General features: G+C 37.0%; 1 long non-coding RNA gene across 1 annotated transcript; it reads right to left on the minus strand.

Annotated features, from left to right (window-relative positions):
• Nucleotides 1–5,783: 5,783 nt before the first annotated feature.
• LOC143885573 (uncharacterized) lies at nt 5,784–10,515 on the minus strand. Its single transcript, XR_013253506.1, has 3 exons — nt 10,494–10,515; nt 10,222–10,277; nt 5,784–5,854 (listed from the first exon to the last, which is right to left on the minus strand). It is a non-coding gene; the product is annotated as an uncharacterized LOC143885573 (long non-coding RNA).
• Between the last annotated feature and the right edge of the window lie 791 nt (nt 10,516–11,306).

Here is an 11,306-nt window from a genome sequence, read left to right on the forward strand (position 1 = left end):
TTTATATATTACAAAATGAGAATTAGATCAAAGACACTTTCAGTCAATCTAGACCGTAAAAAAACTACAGAGCTGTCCATGATACTAATCCCGTCAAACCTACCGATGGATTATCCATCGGTAGGCTAGGAGACGTGCACCGTGGTGAGTTTCACCATTGATTAATCTGGACCATCCATTAGGGTCGGCCCCATCTTTTCGTCTCAAATTGGCTCGGTGATCCATGTATCCTTGTTCAGAGTTGGGTGGAGAAAAATTAAAACATTAATTTTCATATCCATTAATCTATAAGATACAACGATTTGGACAGGAATTTACAGTTGGGGGCCGGACTAATTTACACTTGGCTGCATTGGTCGTTGGGGGACATGACCACTAAACTAGCTAACCATGCATCATAAAAGAGATTTTGCCAGTCAGTGGGGGCCATGGCACCCCTCATGCTATGTGTGCAAGACCCAAAAGTTCACTGTTCAAATTAAATTCGACCAAATTGTATTAAAAGTTTACCGTCATACGCAATCCAAATAACATCTCTTAAGTATGTGATATGATACACAGACTTTGTTGTAGCACATTCAATAATTTTGATAGGCTCCTGAAATTTGCACACCATGTTCTGATAATTTCACTAACTCACATTGTCTTGTACTATTTTACCAGCTGTCAATGGTATCACAATTTCAAAATAGGGATTTGGGGATTTGCTGGCGTCGCAGACGGCATTTCACGGAGAGTCTTTTGCATGAGGGAGCAGCCAGCTCAGATGAATTAAATGAATAAGATGCTCCGCAAAATGCCTTCTGCGATGGACGCTAGCAAATTCCTTTAAAAAATATATCGTAAAAGCAAATTAGGAAATAAAAGACAAGGTAAATTAGTGCAAGTAAAAAGTGCGGAAGTCCCACTGCCAACATCAATAACCTTCTTATAGACTTCATATTTAAAAATTGTGTGTGTGTGTGTGTGTGTGGTGGGGTCGGGGGTTATTATTATGTGAGAGTTTTGCTTTGGTCATTTTCAAGAGGAGATAACGAGTAATGCACAGCTAAAAACAAATAAGGTAAAAAATTTCAAAGTAAATAATTCAAGACTGTAAACTTTTACACCCATTTTATGGAAAAACAAATTGACCCTAAAACGGAAATATATGATACCCTAAAGGATAAGAGAAGGGCGATGCTAAATTCGCACCCCTTGTAGGACGATTCGCACCCCTATTACACGTAAAAAAAAGTGTTATATTCTGCCAGGAGGTGTGAATTTATCATCTCTCAAAAGATCGAAAATCTTAATTTATCATCCTTGGATGGAAGATTCCGATTAATTGAGACAGTTGTCTCTAGTGTGGAGTGCGGGTCGGACTGTATTTAATGTCTTCTAGTGAAAAAGCAGTCTTGTTGATAGAGATTTAAACAATTAAAATTTAATAGTCAATGTTGTGTCATATATGGGAAAAATGTGTAATAATAGTGACATCTCATAAAGAGTGAGACCCACAACTGTGACAGGAAAGGTCGTCTCTTTTTCTATCCGTCTAATATGAGAGTCAAGAGAATACTTCCAGAATACTTCCACTGCGTGCCTCACACTCTAAATCACTCATCAATAATTCCTTCACCTTACATTAAAGGAGTAGCTGTGCCTTATTTATTTTTGTTTTTATTTTAAAAACAAATAGTTGAGCCGAAGTTTGTTTACAGATTTATGAGGAATGATAGATGCACGGGTGCCCTTGCATCTATCATTCCTCAAGATGTGGATCAAATCAGGGGCCCTTTCCAGCTCTTTATGCAAGGGCATCCTTGCATCTATCATTACTCTAGATTTAAATAATTCGTTTGGGTCACCTTAATGTAAGTAGGTTGTGCCCAAAATTCTTCCCCTTAGGTTGATCCTAACCCTCCGATCTGTATCATTTTCTGTAATGTCGTCGTTCTGTTGATCCGGGGTTAGGATTATTGAGGAATGATAGATAGGGTGTGCCCAAAAAATCAGCTCAATCGGATCATCCTAACCCTTCAATCTATGGACGAACCTTCAGCTGAGGGGGCAAACCTTAAACAAATTGAAACTACAGGGGTGTATTTGTCACGTTTTAAACTATAGGGGTGGAAGCGGATGTGTCAGAAACCAGAGGGGGTGTAAATGTAATTATCCCTAAAATTTAATACGGACTTCTGATGAAAAAGCAGTCTTGTTGATAGAGATTTAAGCAATTAAAATTTAATAGTCGATGTCGTGTCATATACGTCACATGACCATCTCAATCACTCGTTAGTAAGTCTCTCATTACATTCATTGAAAACAGACCCACATGACTCAAAGTAGTCTCCACGGTATCTAAAATCCAAGAGATATTTTGGGTATGATCAAGAGAGTATAATTATTTCGTTTACCTTCCAATTTTATTTTTTTTGGCAGTTTAGCAATTGGAGTTAGGGAGGAGTGGGGTCGGTTCCAATTTGATTTTTTAGGCCATTTAGCGATTGGAGTTAGGGAGGAGTGGGGTCGGTTCGATTTTTTATTCTTATTACTTTTCTCAATTTCAATTAGCATGGGTTGCCGTCTCTCTCTCTCTCTCTCTCTCTCTCTCTCTCATCTACTTTCTTTTTCTCATTTTCCATTATGAGTTTTTATATGTTGCCCGACCGTCAAGCAGCCTAAAAAATGTACCGCCCTTGATCTTTGATCCAACAGCAGCCCACTTTTTAAGAGGCTGCTGTTGGATCAAAGATCAAGGGTGGTACTTTTGAAGTACCACCTTGACGCTACTTGACGGTCAAGCACCATATAATTTCTCTTCCATTATATTTCTCTCATGAAAAGAACACCCCACCAAATGTCTATGCCGTGCCATATACTGCATATGACCATCTCAATCACTCATTACTAGGTCTCAATCACTCCAGTTTGTGGGACCCTCGAGGGAAGAATGGCACCCCACGATCTCCACATCCTTACATTCAGAGTGAGTTTGGTTGCATAAAAGCAGGGGAGGCTTAGGGATTTTGCTTGGCATCCGGGTGTCATGTCAGCAAAATTCTTCATTCTTGGTTGCAATATAGCATTGAACTCCTTGGAGACTCCCTAACATGTCGCCTGGGTAATTATTGCATGTATGTTGATATAACATTCTTGTGCATTGTAACATACAAGAATTTTGCTTGTAGATGTGGCTCTTGGCTTCAGGTTAGTGGTATAACTGTAAGTGTATTTTCGAAGTAAAAGTGTTTTGAAAAGGTTTTATATATAAAAGTGCATTTGGTTTGTAAAAGTGGGGGTGCTTTGGAAAAGAGGTTAAAACCGCTTTGGGGGGGATAGGCCCACAATGGATGTTCAAAGAGTTGGAAAAGGGTATAAATAGCGTTATCCACTTCTCTCTATTGTTTTGTTGCACAACAGGTGGACCCACGACACGGTGCAACACACCATCCGCATGCGTGACGTGGTCTGTAGGCTGCTAGTGGCGCTCTTTTGGCGCACTTCGCATCATCGCTAGGAGCGACTGGAGAGTTTAAAATTTACCAGATTTGATATGAGCCGTCTAATAAAGACCAGTTGATCGGTTGGATTGAACATGGATCGGTCGCGTAGGTGGCCGAATGAACCGTTGGATCGATCAAGGTCCCACTCGGTCGGGTTGGGCCATGGTTTTACTCATATGGGTGGTCGATCTTTTGGTCCAACACACTCCAACGGCTAGTGCTTGAGCGGGTGCTATCCAAAGCTTCAGATCGTTGTGTAACGACTAGTGGGTGATAAGGTGTGATGAGGACTGTTGGATTATGTCCCGTCACGTCCCAACGATCAAAAGCCAAAGGGTGCAATCTGCACCGTGGATCATTGATCTAGCAGTTAGAGGGGAGGACGGAGGTTTTACACAAACCAATAATCACTCCAAGATTGCTCTGGACTGTAGAATCGTGGATTGGCGCGATCTAACGGCCAAATTTCAACATGCTTTTAAAAGGTGCCCTTGTAGGGGTGCAAATCAAACATAAAGGTTGCCAAATACTCTATTAAAAGAGTAGATAACAACCTTTGAAATAAAATACAAAAATTACACTTGTGGGACTTGAGTTCGAGTAAATCCATAGCCAAAATTACTCTCTTGGAAGTTTATCAACTGTGTTCTTTGCTTTCTTTTCACAAATCCATTCTAGTGTACTGTTTTCTGCAGAAACAGTAACCGGTGTCTCAAATACTTGTTTATCCAAAGGTGATTTAGAGTTTGTTTTCGCTTAGTACAAAGCGTCAACAAACATTAGATACAGATAACACCAGGCTTCATTGTATGTTGGAGGCAAATTCGTGATACCCCTTGCACACTAACTAGTGGGGGCGAATATTATCTTCAGGAAAGCGACAACGCGCTTTGAAGCATCTCTTTCTTTTCTATTTCCCACCATCACCACCGACATATTTTCTCCAACAATAACTACTTAATAGGGAGGAGACAAAATTTTGATTTACCTAGAATTTACCTCCTAGAATAGTGATAAGTAGTGCTTGGTTGCCAACCTTGTAGAGTAGTGGGAGGGGTGTCATTACTAGTATAAAAAGGATAGAGAAAGCAAGGGAGAAAGAGAAAAGGCGTTATTCTCCGAGCCAAAATCCACCTTTTTTGAGAAATTTGGTTTGGAAGTTATAAGGAGGGGAGATGGATGCCATGTCACCAGACATGGGTCGGAAGGTATAAGGGTGGGACATGGATGCCACGTCACTAGACATGCAATAATGACCTATGAATCTTGTCTTGTAGTAGTATCCAGAGATTTCGTTGCTACATTGGCAACCAAACAAGAGATTTTGCTGATGTAGCACCCAAATGCAAAGTAAAACCCCTAAACTATCCTGGCTTTGTGCAATCAAACACACCCAAAAAGGTGGAATTTCGCTTTAAATTTCTTGAGAGCAGTGCTTTCTCTCTCTCTCTATGCATTGGTAATGACACCCCCTCCTTATTCCCCTACTCTCCGAGCCTATGCTGCGCAACCGAAAACTTTCAACGACTATTCTTCGAGTTAATTCCAGGCAAATCCAATGCTTGTCTCCTCCATGTTGACTACTTATTCCAGTACTCTCCAAGTCCATGCCAAGCAACCAAACAGACCCTCATAGAAAATAGTTCCACTAATTAGCATTTTTGAATTATTTAAAGAAATAGATAAAGTTGCATGTATGTTAGAAATGTATTTTACTTGTCCATCCAGCAAACAATTCAAGGTTGTCCGTGTGGGATCTGAAAACCAAGACAATCAAGATAATCTCTCTATGGCATGCTACACACTCCACATGACAATCTCAATCACTCTTGGAAAACACTTCAAAACGGGATCTTGTGCCAAAAATAAATCAGGGATGAGAATAACCAAAGGATTTGGATATTTTTACCCTTTTTCTTTTGGATTTGTGGGGATACACGCTCTCTCTTTTTGTCTCTTGAGCACGTGTAACAATAGAGGATCTTGTGCTTTTTTCAGCACGGATCCCGTCTTGCTAGGAACCCCCATCACTTTTTATATTGCCTCTCAGCATACGTGAGGGGTGATAGTCTCAATAACTAGCATTTGGTGTATCCCATATTTTTTAAGGGTAGTGATATTTTCACACCCCCTTCTAGTGTTTAAAAAAGTAGTCCTAAATACACAAGAAAGAGTGGCCAAGGACAAAAAGGGGGTGAAAATATAATTTCACAAAATAATTGTGTAAAGAAACTATGAAGATTACACGTGTTATAAATTAGACTAATATTAAATCTCACCTCGGTCAATCTAGAGGGTCATATTGTCATAGGCCCACCTTGGCATGTAACCATCCAAAAGCACATAGAGCCAATGACCGTAACCATCTGATTAAGACCGTAGAAATGGTTGTTCAAAAAAGAAAAAGAAGCAAAGATCCACATTTAGTTGACAAAAGTGTACTTTTGGATAGGCCGGAAAGCCATTTCACGGCTAGCTCTTGCATGTGAGAAACTCTAATTACTGCAAATTTCAAAAGTTGGTTGAAACTCTAGCAAAACTCTAGCAAAACTATCCATATGCCATAATTTGAGGCCTATATATTGCACTCAAATCAATACAAGTAGATATAAAAGAAAATTCCATGTACAACAAAATTCAGAACGTTGTACAAGAGAATTCAATGTATAAGAGCATTCCTTCATCCTTCCAGGATAGAAAGTGCCTGCGTTCTTCTGGAAATGTTTCCCCATTTTTGGAATGTGAATTGTAGAAAAAAGAAAATCTTAGGAGTAGTCACTACAACAATAAGCTCATATTTAGTTATATTTCTAAGTATATTTGCCGTGTTTTCATAGTAAATTTCCATTATTACATTAGGAATCTGAGTTTCCTTAAATTTCAATTCCTTGGGCAAGATCCATATACTAGTTTAGATTTTTTTTTTCGCTTACATTGTTCCTCATCCTTCGAATTCCGGAGTTGGATATTGAGGCTAAGCTCTCGATCTTGGGAATTCATGTTTGAATCATGTTTATAAGGGCAGGACAGACTCCTATTCTTTATAAGGATAGGACAGACTCCTAAAGTCTGTCAAGGTAGGATAGACTCCTAAACTTTGCAAGGGTAGGACAGACTCCTAAAGTCTGCAAGGGTAGGACAGGCTCCTAAACTTTGCAAGGGTACGATAGAATCCTATGACTCTATGACAATAGGGCAGAATCCTATGACTCTATGAAAGTAAGACAAAATCCTAACTCTCTACGATAGTAGGACAGAATCCTACTGAAGAACTGACTCCTAACTAGAGGGTAGACTCCTATTCTATTGGGCTGACTCCTAGTCTATAAGCTCTAAAGGGAGTGCTAACTAGACTAAAGCAAGTCTCCTAGAAGAAGAGGAGACAAAGAAGGGTGCTAGTGAGACTGAGCAAGTCTCCTACACACAGAGATTGACTCCAAGTATTCTTATCATTGCCCTTGCAATGATAAATAGGATAGGGCAACTAAAAGACTAAGCTAGTCTTTAACTTAGTTAGGGGTGCAAGTTATGAGACTTGGATAGTCTCCTAAAGGAGGGTACTTTTCTACTGAGACAGGGCTTGTCTCCTAAAGAGTAACTTACTATAGAGACAAAGCATGTCTCCTATAGGGGGCTCTAGATGACTCTTTCATTGTCCTAAACCAATTGGAAAGACTAACAGATATCTTGGATAAATCCTAAACCAAAGTAGACTCAATAGGACAACTAAGAATTCGAGGAAGGATACAATTACCTTGAAAAAGATGAACATATTACATATTATTGCCTTAGATATAATAACATCATTATGAAAGTAAATATTGCTCTATTTTGATAACTACCACCTGTTATCCAATCCAATGAGTATACACATGCCTGTATATTCTTTTGAAAAACCTCCTGAAAATGAAATAAATGGAACACCCAAAACATGCCTCAAGTTCCTAAAGAAAAGTAAACACATGATTTCAATGAAATGTACAACTGACCAATAATCATCAAATAGACACATTTTCCTCAGACCCCTAAAGTTTAAATATTTATACAGATTTAAAAAAAAATGTAAACATCATCTACTTTAAATGACAAATGATAACTAGTTTTACAAAACAAATGAAATGGAACTAACTCTAATTGAACAGAATCTGTTTGCAAAAGAGAATGCGGATAAGATATACTAAAATCAATGGTCTAAACCATTCATTTCTATAGAATGAAGAAGGGTAATACTTTACACAGACAATATGAACATATTATCATGACATACCATGGATGATTAAATTGGAACAAGTTAATAGAAAGGAAATCACATATAATTTTAATTCACAACAATCATGGAACAAATTGAATATAATATGTCAGATATACCCTCCCAAATCATCTATCCATCTATCCAATTGAAGAATTTGTCATTCAAGCAACCTAAATTCCATTCAAGTAGTCCTCTACACATATGGCGTCAAGAACACAAGCCAATATTTCTATAAATGTCTCTCTTAATTATGGCTAATGTTTTAGGCATTTCACCTAGTGCGAACTTAAAGTCATCAGTTAGCATGCAAATTCTGTGATAAAGTTGCTGTAATAAAGTATATATCCATTTAAGAACAAGCCAATTTCATGTATTTATTAAAACTATAGCTGTTTCCAACCAACTGAAGCTTGTAAACTTCCTGCCACCACAAGTAGTATGTTAAACGGATCAACAAGGCACACAAATTTTACACCTTCTCTATTCATCTTGACAGCTTTACAAAGACCAAGGTTACGGTGGTTAACTATTGAATTAACAAAAAGGAATACAAACAACAGATCAATTTTAGCCCATTCACTCAAGGAAGCAGAGGAAGAGGTCTCAACCAATTCTCAATTGAAAGCCATTTCCCAAAACATATTAACAGCTTGAATGAAATAAAAAAACTCAATGCTTTAATAGTCATCAAATACCCTGGAACTCGCCTATATATCACAAAGGAATATGACCCAATATGTATACCATGAACTTTTAGTTAGTTTTATTTCAACCTTACTTCAAGGCTTGATGAACTAATAAGACACAAAACTGTATAACCTATTGAATTAAGAATATTATTCACTCATCACATATCATGAAAATGCTACCCTTTTTTTTAGGAAAAATACGTGCATTGAATACCTTCATATCAAAGTAACTCATGTAAAAAACAAGGAAACCTAAAATAATCATGAAAATTCTCAACTAATCAACATTTATCTTATATCCATAGGATGTGTGAAAGATTATGAAATAAGGATTTTGTATTACAATATTCAACTGAAACTAGGAAAATTACCATAGAAATAAATAGAGCTTATCATTTTCAGATATCCATCTCGGTAATTTTTATTTGAAACATTACACAAACAACAATACATTCCAGTAACTTAAGTCAAACAAAATCATAAGTTCAAAGCTTTGTCTTCTAGTATATTCTGGAAGAACTTAATAAGAAAAATTATAAGTCAAAATACCGGCTTCTATCACATTTATGAAATAATAAAAAAAATGTTGTTGGTTTAATCTCTAACTAGTTGCAGACCCGTGTGATGCACGGAGTGAGGAGCAAAATATGCTTTAAAACTATTTTAAAAAACAAAATGCATTCTTAAAAAGATCCATGAGGATAAATGTTGACAAACCTATAAAAATAAAAGAAAGAAAAACTAAATGTACAAACAATTTAGTAATTAAAAAACAAAAGAAAGAGAAGATAAAATTATCAATTCCTTAGTTCTGAGGTAACACTACCAATAAAAGAATGAAATTGATACCAAACCCTCGTTTGATAGAAGTAAAACTGATCATTGGTTGTAATCTATTGGTAAAGAAGTATATTCCAATAAAACTGAGAAAATGAACAATAACTTCGTAATTACCTCCACTGGGTGCACATGCAGGCCAAATCGCTGATATAGAAATTAAGCTTATCATTGTCGGGGCGATTTCAAAGGCAATATAAAGAGACAAAGCCATTTCAACTGCAATTACAAAAACCTGGAAATAGACAGTCGAAAGTGCCAATCTAAACAGCACAGCATAGCTCATTACCCAATCTAAACCACACATGAAAATAACCTAACAACCATCATGTTGTGCAACACATGGGTTGGTAGGCAAAATACCAACCTATTTTCACAGGCAAAAAGCATGGGTACAAAGAAATAATGCTACTCTGTGGAAAAAATGATGCAAAATGTGATTTCTAAAATTGCATATACACACTCTTGTTTTAATATGCAAATAGGGCAGTAAGGCCTTTTTTAAAGTCAATAAATATATTATTTCTAATGACTTCCTAACAGGCGTTAACCTTGCCCATTTGGAGATAAGGATCGATTTTGGTGACATCCAAAGAGGCCCATAATCTCCTATTCATGTGGAAGCTGCCCCAAATTCGTAGAGCTTGAGGGAGCTGTGGCATGATAATGTATTAGCCTTGACCCTAAACTCAACCCATTTACAATAAGCTTAAACCAAATTTTACCCCCACAAATAGTAGCAATTAAATAATCTCAATTTCCCAGCAAATAAAGTTTTGCTATATCTATTCAAATAAAATATGAACCACTGGTGAGATTATGAACCATTGATTTGTATAGCCAAGGTCCCCTAACCCAATTGGTGAGATTATGTACCATTCAACATATTAAGGAGAGAATTACACTCCCCATTATCATGGAACAAAGTTTAGAAAAAACAAATAATACAACTCACTTGCTAAGCATGCTTCTTAATACAACTCACTTACAACTCACTTTTTTCCGCGCCTGCTGAAATAAAAAAAATTTATTGATGAGAACAATGAAAAACATAACTCACATTAGAGAGAGACAGAGAGGGGCTTCAAATAATACTGCTCACCTGGTAAGAAATGAAGAGCAAATAAAATAGCTATGTTCCTAAGAAAAGCAAAAAATAAAATAAAATAAAATTTGATCCAAAATCCAAGCAAATGAAGAATAGATTGGGGGTAATATTGTACTAACCTCTCAAATGACAAGGCATATCAATGAACGGGGAAAGATGTCATGTAGCAAGAGATGTTCGTGCATGGAAGGAGTTAAAGGCTCTAACACCCAGTCATGTAAACATCACATCATGACAAAAAAATGGTGCAAAGATAGAAGTAGTCCTGAAAATAAGAGGCTTAACTACATACATTGTGATGATCATTTTAAATAGGATGATAAAAAATATCATAACGAAATATCAAAAATAGGATTTTAACCCTAATGAAATATCAGGAAAAAAAACTGAAAGGAAATAGCTGAAGCAAAAATCTCCAGGAAAATAAAAAACCCTAATGAAATTTCTGGAGAGAACCAAATAAATCTCAAAAAAAACTGGAAAAATTAGTTGAAGCCCCAAAAAAACCCAAAGCCCAAACAAAATAAAGGGAAAACAAGTTACCTCTTCTTCTTGCTGGATCAGCAAACATTGGAGAGAGAGAGAGAGAGAGAAACGAACACGCTTTTCCCGAGAGAAACGAATGAATCAATGGGAAGGATTTCTTGCCTTTTATTCTTACCTATCTTTAGCGTTTAAAAGGCATTAAAGGAGCTAGGCAAATTGTGAAACAAAGTCGAAAAGAATTGTGCGACTCTTACACTTTCTCATTTGCATGTGTTTCCTGTTTACATGCGTTAGGGAATTCAAAGAGGCAATGGACATTTATGGAAGAAAGAGGTCTTTTGGAATTCCGACTGAGACACACAGGTTAAATTTCTAATTAAGTGCCGTAATAAATTAACCAAAAAATGCCTGTATGGAAATTGAAACTCTCTCTTCACGATTTTGTG

The sequence above is a fragment of the Tasmannia lanceolata genome, unplaced genomic scaffold, assembly GCF_043159265.1.
Source record: "Tasmannia lanceolata isolate RefF3 unplaced genomic scaffold, GAP_Taslan_0.1 ptg000008l, whole genome shotgun sequence".
Lineage (NCBI taxonomy): Eukaryota > Viridiplantae > Streptophyta > Magnoliopsida > Canellales > Winteraceae > Tasmannia > Tasmannia lanceolata.